We start from the raw sequence: 13,458 nt of genomic DNA, 5'->3' as shown, positions 1-13,458 counted from the left end.
CTCACTTTGTCACCCAGGCTGGAGTGTAGTGGCACCGTCATAGCTCATTGTAGCCTCAACCTCCTGGGCTCAAAGGATCCTCCTTCTTTAGCTTCCTGAGTAGCATGGATTACAGGCATGTACCACCACACCCAGCTAAGTGTTTTTAAAAAAGCTTTTAGTAAAGATGGGGGTCTCGCTATCTTACCCAGGCTGGACTCAAACTCCTAGCCTCAAGCGATCCTCCTGCCTGAGTCTCCCAAGGTATTGGGATTACAAAATAACCCACCACACAGCTGGGTTATGCTGGGGGGAGACAATCATATTAATCTCCCTAGATGGAGACCCACACAGTTGGGTGAATGCTTTGGGTGAGTCTACTTGGTGACTGGCTCTCCAGGGCTGATGGGTTTGGTAGTGGGAGCAGATCTAAATTGCCCTGCCCACAAATGGGGTAGTTGGTAGGGAGAGGGGTAGTTAGGAGCTACATGAATCATGGGGGAGGAAAGCCTGAAAAATGAAGGACTTTGAAGGAACAAAAATACCTCATCGATCTCTCCAAAAACCATCAGAAAGCACAGCTAGATGTACTAGACTTCCTGTAATAAATGTGAACAATGTTTCTCAGAGCTTAGCTGTGTCTCAAAATGGGAAAGCATATTTACAGGGTTGGGGGTCTGGGTGATTGTAAGGTAAGTCTTACACAGTGGGGAAATGGCTGGGCCTGGGCAGAGCTTCTGACATAACAGGAGTGGATTGAAGGGGAGTGGGGTGAGGTGTCTGAAGAAAGCCCTGAAGAGCAAGCTGTCAGCCCTGAAGTGAGTAGCTGACACTTTTGTTTGGGTTTTAGGGGTTGTTCCCCATGTTTTTTAACACACAGGAAAGTATGTGTGATCTCAGCATTGTTTAACACAGAGACAAGAAATTATATGTTGATTTTTAATCTTATAGGATTTTAATGAAATTAGTGACTGTGTAATTGACACCCTTTCCTGCATCTCCTTGGAAATCTTCGGTAAAATCCACCTTGCTCACTAATGCTTTGTGAAACACTCTCTTTGGTATCTGTAAGTAAACATGACACCTTGTTTCCAGGTCTGCGTAGTGATGAGAGATAACTTTGTAGCCTATGTACCCATAAGACCATTCTAACAAGAATGAAAATGTTATGCAGGAGAAATAAGAATTCTTGGAGAATGAAGTTAGACCCAAAGACTCTGGAAACCAGACAGATGGATTTAAACCAAGATTTGAATAGTAATGGCAGACTAAGGGGAATTATTTAAAAAAAAAAAAAAAAAAAAAAAAATCTAGGCCAGGCAGCGGTGGCTCATGCCTGTGATCCCAACACTTTGGGAAGCCAAGGCAGGTGGATCACTTGAGGTCAGGAGTTCAAGACCAGCTTGGCCAACATGGTGAAACACTGTCTCTACTGAAAATACAAAAATTAGCCAGGCGTGGTGGCTCCTGCCTGTAGTCCCAGCTACTCAGGAAGCTGAGGCAGGAAAGTTGCTTGAACCCAGGAGGTAGAGGTTGCAGTGAGCTGAGATTGTGCCACTGTACTACAGTCTGGGTAACACAGCGAGACTCCTTCTTAAAAAAAATAAAAAATAATTTTTTTAAAAAGTCTACATAACTTCTTCAGCTTGGGATAGAAAGGAAAGAGGAAGAAGCCAATTGAAAGGCTGTCACACAAGGTGAACAAGCCTTGAATAAGGATATTCACAAAGTTAGCTGTAAAGAGAGCAGATACAAACTATGGACCCACAAGTCAACAAGCCACAGAATTTAAAGCAGGCCAAATATGAGTTATCAGATGCAAAGAAGAGTCGAAGAAAACTCTAAATTTTCAAGCCTTTGATTGGAAAAATAACAATATTTTTTCGAATGAGGAACATAAGATGAAATATTGAGAGAAGGAAGAATACAGTTTGGGCAGGTTGGGTTCGTCCAGGCATTGAGAGATCTAAGTGATACCTCTGGAAACTACTTAGCCGGATAGTGAGGATACAAGAGTCCTTGGTAAGGTTTTCCTTTTAATGAAAAGCAGCCCCCAAATCATTTTCTTTTCTAACAAAGCCAGCCTGTAAAATCAAGCTGCAGACATGCACACGTGAATGCCGGCAACTGTGGCAATAGGAAAAGGCTACCTGTGACTAGGCATGATCAAAATGGCTGTCCCATCAGCCCTTCTCTTTGCCAGCCACGTGTACGGTAAGGAGCAGACAAGATGGCGCTGGCCAAGTGGAAAGACCATTTGCAAAATAAGATTAGGGTGTAAATGTCACACCTGGACCAACCAATCTGTGGGCCCTATGTAAATCAGACACCGCCTCCTCAAGCCTGCCTATAAAATTTGCAGTGGTGCCCCGCAGGCTGGCTTTTCCCTTTCAGACGCTTTTCTCACAAGAGAAAGAGCTGCTCTCCTTTCTCCTTTCATCTGCCTAGTAAACTTTCTGCTCGCTAACCCACCTGCGTGTGTCCGTGTCCTTAATCTTGGCATGAGATGACAGACCCCTAGTATTTACCCCAGACAAGGATGCTGCTTCAGAAGGTAGGGATGTGGGTGTGATGCTTTGGTGAAATGACAGAAGAGAGATTACAGCAACTGCTGCATCTCAAGTGCATCCCACAGTCCAGACCCTGTGCTGCCTGGTCTCACAGGTGAGATCTCTAGTGGCCTTGCGATGGCAGGAAGAGTAGGCAGGCTCTGTCCTCTCTAGGAGAAAATCTGGCAGACATGCAAACTTCGCAAACGTGCAACATAAGAAGGAACTGTGAAAACAGGTCTATACTTTTCCCAAGGGCACCTTCAGTCCCTGCACAGTGGGGCTCTCCTGGGCTGTGGGAAGTGTACCCTGTGTCCATCTCATTCCCTCTCTTTCTTCCCTTCTGTTCTACCCTTGCCGAGGCCCAGTTTCTCCCGCCCTGTTTCTCCCAACACGTGCTGCTAGCTGGGGCCTCCGGGACCCATGTCCCTGGTTCCATGCTGAAGCCAGCTCTTGGAGCTGGGGTACCCATCTATCTCAGGAAACATCAGGGGTCTTTTAGACTTTTCTTAGTGAAGTAGTCACAACACAAGCAAATACCTTTCTCTGGTTAATTTTGGAGGATTCCTAGCATGCTTTGTTGTGATTAAAAAACTCTCTTCTTTACAAAGGGTAAGGAAGAGGGATAGCAGAGGGTAGGAAAAGTTGAGACTAGAAAATTTGTTTTCCCAGTGATGAAATAATCATTTCCCCAAATGATTTTATTCTTAGGGGCTCTTAAATTTCATTCTGTAAAAAAGAAATTTCGAGCAACCTAGCCTGGGAGAAAGGGGAAATCCGCAGACCAGAAGAACAACTGGCCAGAGAAAAGTGATGTCAGAAAGCAGCGTGCTGGAGGAGCAGCTCCAGCAGAAGCCCCAGAGAACAAGGGGAGATTCAAAATCACTGGACTTGACAATGAGGAGAGAGATCACGACCTTCAAAACGGCAGCGTCAGCAGAAGGAATGGTTATGCTTTGCTCGATGCAAATTACCCAGAAATCATCCCCTCTAATCCTGTACTTCCTGACATCGCTTTCCCAACTTCTTATAAATACTCGTATGTCAGACTCCTCCAGTTCCATTGGTTAACTCAAGAAAGCAGAAGAAAACTTTATGTGAGTAATAAAACTGTGGGTTTGGTGATACTCGTGATCATTTGTAAAACCACATGTTTTAACACGCACACAGAACATTCACTTTCAAAAAACACTTGTTGCCAATTTTCTGTTATCTGTCACAAAGTGGCTCCAGGTTGAGTTTCCAAAGCCTAAATATTTGTGGCTGCCTTTCTGGAAAAATGCTAACAATGAACTCCACATCCAGCCTCGTCCCAAGCAGATTTCTGCTGGCCGCAATTATGAGAAGGTGTACGAATCAGTCCATACCCTAAACATCCATGCTATTCTCCATTTTAGTATCCTTTTCAGAAAACTAAACCACGTCCTTCAGCTAGTGTTTGTTTTTAAACCAAGCCGAATTTCTGACATCCTTGTTTACGGTACTGAAATTTTGTGCAGATATCTTTACCACATGCTTTGAACTTCACCATCAGTCATGATTAAATGCTCTCAACTCCCACACCCTGCATTCATGGACGCTTTCATTTGCAGATAGATAGACAGATATAGATATATAGAGAGATATATAAACAGATATATATACAGATATATCTATCATATATATATAACTATATATATAATTTGAAATTGGTCATGATTTTAGGTACTTTCATTCGTCTAATTATATCACTAGAAGCTCAATCCTAGGAATATTTCCCAATTAATACTTTCAAAGTTGAATCCCACAGTCAAATGAATTAATGTTATAAGATGGTACCATTTCATTCGATAAACCTTACATTTAATGTAACATGCAAAACGTTTTCCAAACCACTAACCATTCCCAGACTGTTTGAAATACAAATACATCCACAGTAGTATGGCCTAGATGATTTCTTATGTCCATTGGACAAAGCAATTTCATAAAGATAGCTGATTTTTAACAGACATCTTTCAAGTTCAATAATGCAAACAGATGAGTCAAACAAAAGCAGCATTCGTGTTAGTATCATTCAGGGTTCTTTAGAGAAACAAAATTAAGAGGGTGTGTGTGTGTGTGTAAATATAAATACATATACATATAAGTGGATATATACACATTTTTCAGAGAATAACTTCAAGGAATTGTCTTACGTGACTGTGGGAGTTGGCAGGACTGAAATACTTGGCAGGGGGACAGGATAGAAACTCTACCAAGATTTCTACTTTATAATCTCAGGGCAAAGTTTCTCTTCCCCACAGGAAGCCTCAGTGTTTGCTCTTAGGCCTTCAGCGGATTGATTGAGGCTCACCTGTATTATCAAGGCTAATCTCTTTCACTTGAAGTCAGTTGATTGCAGATATTAACCACATCTACAAAATACTCTCACAGCAACCTCTAGATTAATGTTTGATTAAATAACTTAATACTATAGCCTAGCAAAAGTGACATATAAACTTGACATCAAAGTTGACTATCACAGTGTGGCAGTCCCGATGAATGTAGTTCCAGTATCAGCAAAGTCTAAATCAGATTGGGAGGATGTTACAAAGACATTGAAGGCATAGCTCCTGCTGTGCAAGAGAAGATCATCTCATAATATAAACTGACAGTCACAGAAAATTACATAAACATTCATACGCTACAACCACGCAAGCTGAAGACAGACATCTCTGCAAGGCCAAAACCCAACACCCATTAATTCATTGATTTTAGTCCTCTGCACACTTTTGCTGTCAAAACAAAAATCATTTGTCTTAAGAAAACCACACCATTATTAAAAAGTCAGAAAATAACAGATGCTGGCCAGGTTGTGAAGAAAACGGACTGCTTATGCACTGCTGGTGGAAATGTAAATTTGTTCAGCCATTGTGGAAAGCGCTTTGGCGATTTCTCAAAGAACTTAAAACAGAACTACCATTCCACCCAGCAATCCCATTATCGAGTATAGACCCAGAGGAATAGAAATCATTCTACCACAAAGACACACACATGCATATGTTCATCACAGCACTACTCAAAACAGCAAAGACAAAGAATCAACCTCAATGCTCATCAATGGTAGGCTGCATTTTTAAAACATGGTACACATAAGCCATGGAATACTATGCAGCCATAAAAAGAGGATGAGATCATGTCCTTTGCAGCAACATGGATAGAGCTGGAGGCCATTCTCCTAAGCAAACTAACGCAGGAACAGAAAACCAAATATTGCATGTTCTCACTTGTAAGTGGGAGCTAAACATTGAATACATATGGACACAAAAAGGGGAACACAAACACCAGAATCTACTTGATGGTGGAGGGTTGGGGGAGGGTGAGGATCAAAAACCTATCTATTGGGTACTATGCTTATTACCTAGGTGGCAAAATCATCTGTACATTAAACCTCTGCAACATGATTTTACCTGTATAACAAACCTGAACATGTACCCCTAAACCTAAAATAAAATAAATGAAAACCATACCACATTAACAAAACAATGTTATCTTAGGGAACGAGATCTCAAATTATACAAATTTTAATTTTGCCCAGGATATATAATAGTTTTCTGTTGTCAAGGTGATTACTTTTTTTTCTTTTTCTTTTTAAATCTTTTTTTTTTTTTTTTTTTTTTACGGAGTTTTGCTGTCGCCCAGGCTGGCGTATAGTGGTAAAATCTTGGCTTACTGCAACCTCCACCTCCTGGGCTCAAGCAAGTCTCCTGCCTCTGCCTCCCAAGTAGCTGGGATTACAGGTGTGAGCCACCACATCCAGCTAATTTTTGTATTTTTGGTAGAGATGGGGTTTCGCCATGTTGGCCAGGCTGGCCTCGAACTCCTGGCCTCAAGTGATCCACCCACCTTGGCCTCCCAAACTGCTGAGATTACAGGCATGAGTCACCACGTCCAGCCATGATTACTCATTTTTCTTGAGAGTATTATATAAAATAATTATGAAGCAACCTTCTGAATATTCTACCCAACTTCCTTAAAGCTTTATCGTATAAAAGAGCTATCATTAAGGAAATGAAAAAGATGAAGGATAAGGAAGTTGCTATTATGAGAAGAATCACTTTTATTCTAGTGGCCATACTTCTTTTACATCCTGGTTTCACTTCTTTTTTATCCCCTTACATTTTAAAAAAGAAATTACCATTAGAAAACCAGAACTATCAAAATATCAGATCTCTTGTTTTGAGCTTTTTGATGGTTAATTTTCCGTGTCAACTTGGCTAGGCTATGGTGCTCTGTTGTTTGGTTAAACACCAGTCTAGGTGTTGCTGTGAAGGTATTTATGGATGTGATTAACATGGAAATCAGCAGACTTCTAGTAAAACACAGTACCTTTCATGATGTGATGGGCCTGATCCAATCAGTTGGAAGCCTTAAAAGCAAAGACTGAGGTTTCTCCTAGCTAAATTTCCTACCAGTCTGCCCTACCAGTTTTGAAGTTGCTGCTCTCCAGAATCATGTAAGCCAATTCCAATCAATCAATCAACAGATAAATGTATGTACACATGTATATATGTATATGTGTGTGTATATGTATGCATGTGTGATATGGTTTGGCTGTGTCACCACTCAAATCTCATCTTGAATTCCCACGTGTTGTGGGAGGGACCCGATGGGAGGTAACTGAGTCATGGGGGCAGGTCTTTCCTATGCTGTTCTCATGATAGTGAGTCAGTCTCATGAGATCTTATACAGCAGCATGAAAACGGACTAATACAGTGTGTGTACTGTTTCTCTGGGAACATTGACTAATGCAAGCTTTTTTCTTGGTTTGCTTATAAATATTTTAGACAAGAGATACAACTTATGGTAACAAAAAATCTTTTATAAAGCTGTGTGTTAGTCTGTTCTCACTTTACTAATAAAGACCTAACCTAGACTGGGTAATTTACAAAGGAAAGAGGTTTAATGGACTCACAGTTCCACATGGCTGGAGAGGCCTCACAATCATGATGGAAGGCAATGGGGAAGCAAAGACAGATCTTACATGGAAGCAGGCAAGAGAGCTTGTTGAGGAACTCCCTTTTATAAAACCGTCAGATCTCGTGAGACTTATTCACTGTCACCAGAATAGCACAGGAAAAACCCATCCCCATGATTCAATTACCTCCACCTGGCCTCGCCCTTGACATGTGGGGATTATTACAATTCAAGGTGAGATTTAGGTGGGGACACAGCCAAACCATATGAGCCTGTTTTACCAATAACTAAATAACTGATTTCAATGGTATGAGATCATCTTAAGCTTATTTTTTCAAAATATATGTATTTTTTATTTGGCATCTGATTATAAAAAACAACTTGTAAAACATAATGACATTGAATAGTTATTGGATAATACCAAGAAATGTGTTACTATTTTTACATGAAACAATGGTTTGCAGTTATTTTATCAGAAAAGGAGTAATTATCTTTTGAAATACATATTGGTACATTTATGGATAAAATGATAGAAAATTAAAGTCTTTCTATGGAATCACATTTGGCATTTGTGTTTTTAGTTACTCTTTTAACTTACATTTGTTTATTACATTTACGTTTCACTTACATTTATGTTTCTTTTTATAAAAATAAAACATATGGCCAGGCGCGGTGGCTCATGCCTGTAATCCTAGCACTTTGAGAGGCCAAGGCATGTGGATCACCTGAGATCAAAAGTTCCTGACCAGCCTGACCAATATGGTGAAACACCATCTCTACCAGAAATACAAAAATCAGACGGGCGTCGTGGAGCGTGCCTGTCATCCCAGCTACTCAGGAGGCTGAGGCAGGAGAATCGCTTAAATCCAAGAGGTGGAGGTTGCAGTGACCCGAGCCAAGATTGTGCCATTGCACTGCAGCCTGGGCAACAAAAGCAAAACTCCATCTCAAAATAAATAAATAAATAAAACATAAGATTTGCTACAAGAAAATTTATCTCAACAGTGTGGCTACATCCTATTTAATTTCATGTTGTATATTTTTAAGGACAAGAGAAGGAAAAGGAAAAAAAGTTCACTGAATGCTTCCTATGTGCCCGGCTCTGTGTAGGTTATCTGTTAATTCTCAGAGCAGCCAAGAGTGGTGGATGGCATTTTAGTCATTTCACAGTGGGGAAAATAGTGGTGGTAAGAGTGAGTATCAGTGAGGATAACAGACTGCTTAAACTTAGCTTCAAAGTGGTGAGATAGGAGTCTCTCTCCAATACCTACATACACCCCTTCCCATTGCAGTGAACTACGTCCCTTAGAATAAGGAGGTTACATTATTATTGAATGGCGAGCCAAAACAATCATTTCACAGAATCCGTCATGCCAAATTAGGTATCTATGCATGACATAGAACCTAGAAAGACTTGGGCTGTGTTTCAAAGAAAACTTCCCCCAAAAGAAGATGAAGATGATTCTATAGTCATGCCATTTATAGCCATAGTAGACCATGATATCATCTTTTCTGAAGGATTTTTTAAAATCACAAATGCAGACAAGATTAGAAAAATGTACATAATACCTTTTATGAATGCAAGAAAGTGGACATATTGATCTCTGAAGGTCAACTCTGTTATGAATGAATTGGATATATGACCTTATAGAGGGGGTTATACTTAAAAGTTTATGTTTTCTAACAAATATGTGACCACATATTCAGTGTAACCACTATTATCATTTGAGCCTGAGGTTTTAACCTTAAGTTTTAACCTGAGAGGGATGGCATGTATTTTGTGTTTGTGTGTGACGGAGTCTCACTCTGTCACCCAGGCTGGAGTGCAGTGGCTCAATCTCGGCTCACTGCAGCGTCAACCTTCCAGGCTCATGCAATCCTCCTGCCTCAGCCACCTGAATAGCAGGGACTACAGTCATGCACCACCATGACCAACTAATTGTTGGGGTGTGTTTGTTTTGTTTTGTTTTTTTGGTAGAGATGGAGTCTCACTATGTTGCCTAGGCTGGCCTCGAACTCCTGGGCTTTAAGTGATCCTTTCACCTCGGCCTCCCAAAGTGCTGGGATTATAGGCGTGAGCCACTGTGCCCGGCTGGCATGTATTTATTTCACTTTGTTTGCCCCTTCAGGGAGCCACATCGCTGATCATTCTTCGACTGCAGTTGGCACGACCGGATGCACTCTGTTCTCCTTCCAAACACTGCTTCCTGAGCACCCAAGGCTTTTTAGGTAGTGGATACGGGCCAGTCTAAATGGATTCCAGGTGTTCAACATGGAACCTGTATGCCTCTTCCTGGAAAGGATAAAGATTTGCTGTGGTTAACTTGGAAACCAAAACAAATGGTGAGTTGCGGCTGTCACCTGTGACTGCTTAGGATCATTCTATTATTACGCTTTCTTAATTTCCACTTCTGTGGAGCCATTTAATCAATTGGCATTCGGCTAATTAACAATCCGAAAATTACCATGGTTAAGGAACAGAGGAAAAGTACAGCAGACATTTAATTACGTGAACATTAGTCTCCGGTTAGACTGCTTTATTGATAAAATTTGCTGAAATGGGTAAGATTTTCTCGTTGCTAGGGCAACCTGCCTACAGGAATAACGAATCTATACATCATTCCGGCAAGCGGTCTTTGCAATTTAATAAAAGAAAAAGTAAATGTAGCTACACAGCCACATCGGAGAGAAGACACAAAATAAAATACAGAAGGGAAAATGATAATGCTTGAGATGGTGGGTGTTGGGTTTGAAGACTGGAGTGAAACATGGCTGCTTTCCCAAAAGAAGGCCAACTCTAGGAGGGATACAGAAGAAATAAGATATAAGTAACATATGGTCTTCCCCCGTCTGTCATCTTATTTTTTACCACTTCTCCTTGCTCTCTCCTTTCCATCCTCACTGGACTTCTGGCCGTTTCTCAAATGTGCTGTGCTACTTCCCACCTCACTCCATATTTCCTCATTTGTCTGCTTAGAAACCTCTTTCCCCAGAAACGCACATGGTTCCCTCTCTCTCATATCCTACCCTCCTCTTATCAGAGAATCCTTTCCTGACCACTATTGATGAAGTAGCCCCCTGCCACACCCACCACTGTCCTTGACTATCACTTTGTAATACTTTCTTTTTTTCTGCAGAGCGTTTATCTCCATGTGATATTACAAAGGCATTTGTTGTTTATTCTCAGTTTCCCTTGCTGGAATGGAAGCTCCAGTAAGATTAGGACATTAGGTCACTGCTCTGTCTTCAGCATCCTCAACAGTGTCTCGTTCTTTGTGCACACAGATTATTATTTGCTAATAAATGAAGTTCTGCTTCTAATTTTTTTAATTGAAAAAATAAAAATAAAGACAAGGTCCCACTATGTTGCCCAGGCTGGTCTCGAACTCCTGGGCTCAAGCAATCCTCCCTCCTCAGCCTCTCAAAGTACTGGAATTACAGGTGTGAGCTACTGCATCCAGCCTGCTCCCAATCTTTAAAACTCTAGTTAGGAAAAAAAAAAAAAAAATCCAGTGAGGGAAATAAAACTCATATATGTGAAGCAAGCATAAAGTGTTAATATGATACAAACTAACAAGATAAAAACAAATCCAAAAGCAGTGGCAATGGGATACAGAATGGGTTAGACAAGAAAAGAAAAAGCATTTTTAGGGAAATTGGACTTTGGTCACTAGCAGAAAAATCCTTCTAAAACATCACGTGCATCCTACCAGTCCTGAGCTAGATATTGTCTATTGGTTCTTCGCAGGGGATAGAAGCATGGAGACCACATTTCATAGACGCCCATGCCGGCTTGGTTCCAGCCGAGGATCTGCCAAAAGGAGGCTCTTGTGTGAGATTAGAGGGTAGAAGGAGAGTACACACCTTTCCTTTTGAAGCCTTCGCGGTGTCTAAGCAGTTTGAAGCAGGTTTCTGTAGCTCTTGACCTCTGAAAACTGCACTCTCCTTTCTGCTCCTCCAACCCTTCTAACAACTGTAATTTAATTCTATGGGTAAATCTAAATCTAATGTAAACTGTAATCTAATTCTCCACATTCAATACCTCTTTGCTGGAAATATCTTACGTGTTTTTTCTTTTTATTTTCGTGACTGAATCTAAGCTGAGAACCAGCTACTTCTTAGCGTATTTGTTCTTTAATTCATATCCTCAATTAAATATGACTTTAATTTATATTCTTTAATTCATATTCTGAATTCTAAGGTTTACCAGGTGGGGAAGAAGGCTACTCAGGCAACCACCCTCAAGAAAGCTCTCTCCGGATCATGGAAGTCCAGGAGTTCAAGACAAGCCTGGGCAACAAAGTGAGACCACATCTCTACAAAATACTTAAAAAGTAGACAGGCATGGTCGTGCTTGCCTGTGGTCCCAGCTACATAAGAGGCTGAGGCAGGAGGATCGCTTGAGCCCAGGAGGTTAAGGCACAATAAGCCAAGATTGTGCCACCATTGCACTCCAGCCTGGGTGACAGAATGAGACGTTGTCTCAAAAGAAGGAAAGAACGAAGGAAGGAAGGGAGGGAGGGAGGAAGGAAGGAAGGAAGGAAGGAAGGAAGGAAGGCAGGCAAGCCAGCCGTCCTAGATGGCCTAGATGGCTCCCTCTGGCCAGCATTCATCTGTCTTTCATCTGAATTCCTAAATTACATATGGTAGTCAGTACCCCACAATTTTCACCTAATTTCACACTGTCATATCTTACTCTGTATTTTTTCTTAAATACGAATTTGCACTCTCCAATTATATTTTACGTGTCTAGAAGGCAAGCCTCGGAGCTTTTACTTTTATCTCTGGTAATACCTACGACAGTATTGGGCATTTTGTCAATATCCAATAGATAAACGTGTTAGTTTCACTTGAAAGGAATAAAAGAGTACTTCTCACATCAGTGTGGAAGGGTGTTGATTTGGCCACAGTCATTGATTATATCATCCTACTTGTCAACCTTCCACAAACCACTTTAAACCTTAGTAAAACAGTTGCAGGAGTTAGAAAGAAATAAGGGGTAGGAAAAAATTAGCACAGAAGAACTGCTATAGGACCCTTGGTTTTGCATGTAAAATCTATGATTTCAGTTCAGTCAAAACGAGCCTGCTCACACTTGGAGCCCAGCAGCCGGTTTCAGCTAATTTTCACTGATCTCAAGTTTGCCAAAATGTCACAGGATGCTGTCCTAACTAAGCTGACAGTCTGCTTCACTTAAGCTCCCTTCAGTACTAATCTCAACATTTGCTTATTTGTGTCTGTTATTTTCTACTAGACACAGATTTGTGATTCAATAATAATAGAGTCTTAAGATTGAGGGAAAATTATTTTTCAAATGCATAATTGATTCTAATACATAGTCAATTTCATTCAATAGGCTTGGACAAAAAGACAAGAAATCTCTCCAAGAAAGGATCTGTACAAGAAATATCTTAAAGAAAGGAGCTATACAAGCCAGATATCTCATGAGAATTTTGGAGCAAACTGTCGCAATGCCATCTTTGACCCTCCACAGAAAAATCAGCTAAATTAAGAGCCAGAATATAAGGCCTGGATATTCTGAAATATGGAACCACAAACAATTCTGCCCCTCTCAGAATACTCAGAGAGAGAGAGACCACCAAGGCTCCTATCATCAGAAACATCTTCCAGCACCTATGATTCCAACATGAATTGATTTGTTATTCAATGTGCAAAGATAAAGTCATTATCTTCTTATTACTAACAAAGCCCTGAATAAGCTACTGATTTAGAACTGGTGAAGTATCCAGGTGAGGAACTGAGAAGTAAAGATTTTCTTTCTAGATTCCAGAGAATATTAGGGTGAGGTTTTTGTTGTTGTTGTTGTTTTGAGTTTTTTTGAGACAAAGTCTTGCTCTGTCGCCCAGGCTGGAGTGCAGTGGCACGATCTTGGCTCACTGCAACCTCCGCCTCCCAGGCTCAAGTGATTCTCCTGCCTCAGCCTCCCAAGTAGCTGGGATTACAGGCATGTGCCACCAGCCCTGCTAATTTTTTG

The sequence above is a fragment of the Mandrillus leucophaeus genome, unplaced genomic scaffold (assembly GCF_000951045.1).
Source record: "Mandrillus leucophaeus isolate KB7577 unplaced genomic scaffold, Mleu.le_1.0 Scaffold430, whole genome shotgun sequence".
NCBI lineage: Eukaryota > Metazoa > Chordata > Mammalia > Primates > Cercopithecidae > Mandrillus > Mandrillus leucophaeus.
This window is presented reverse-complemented; position numbering follows the sequence as displayed.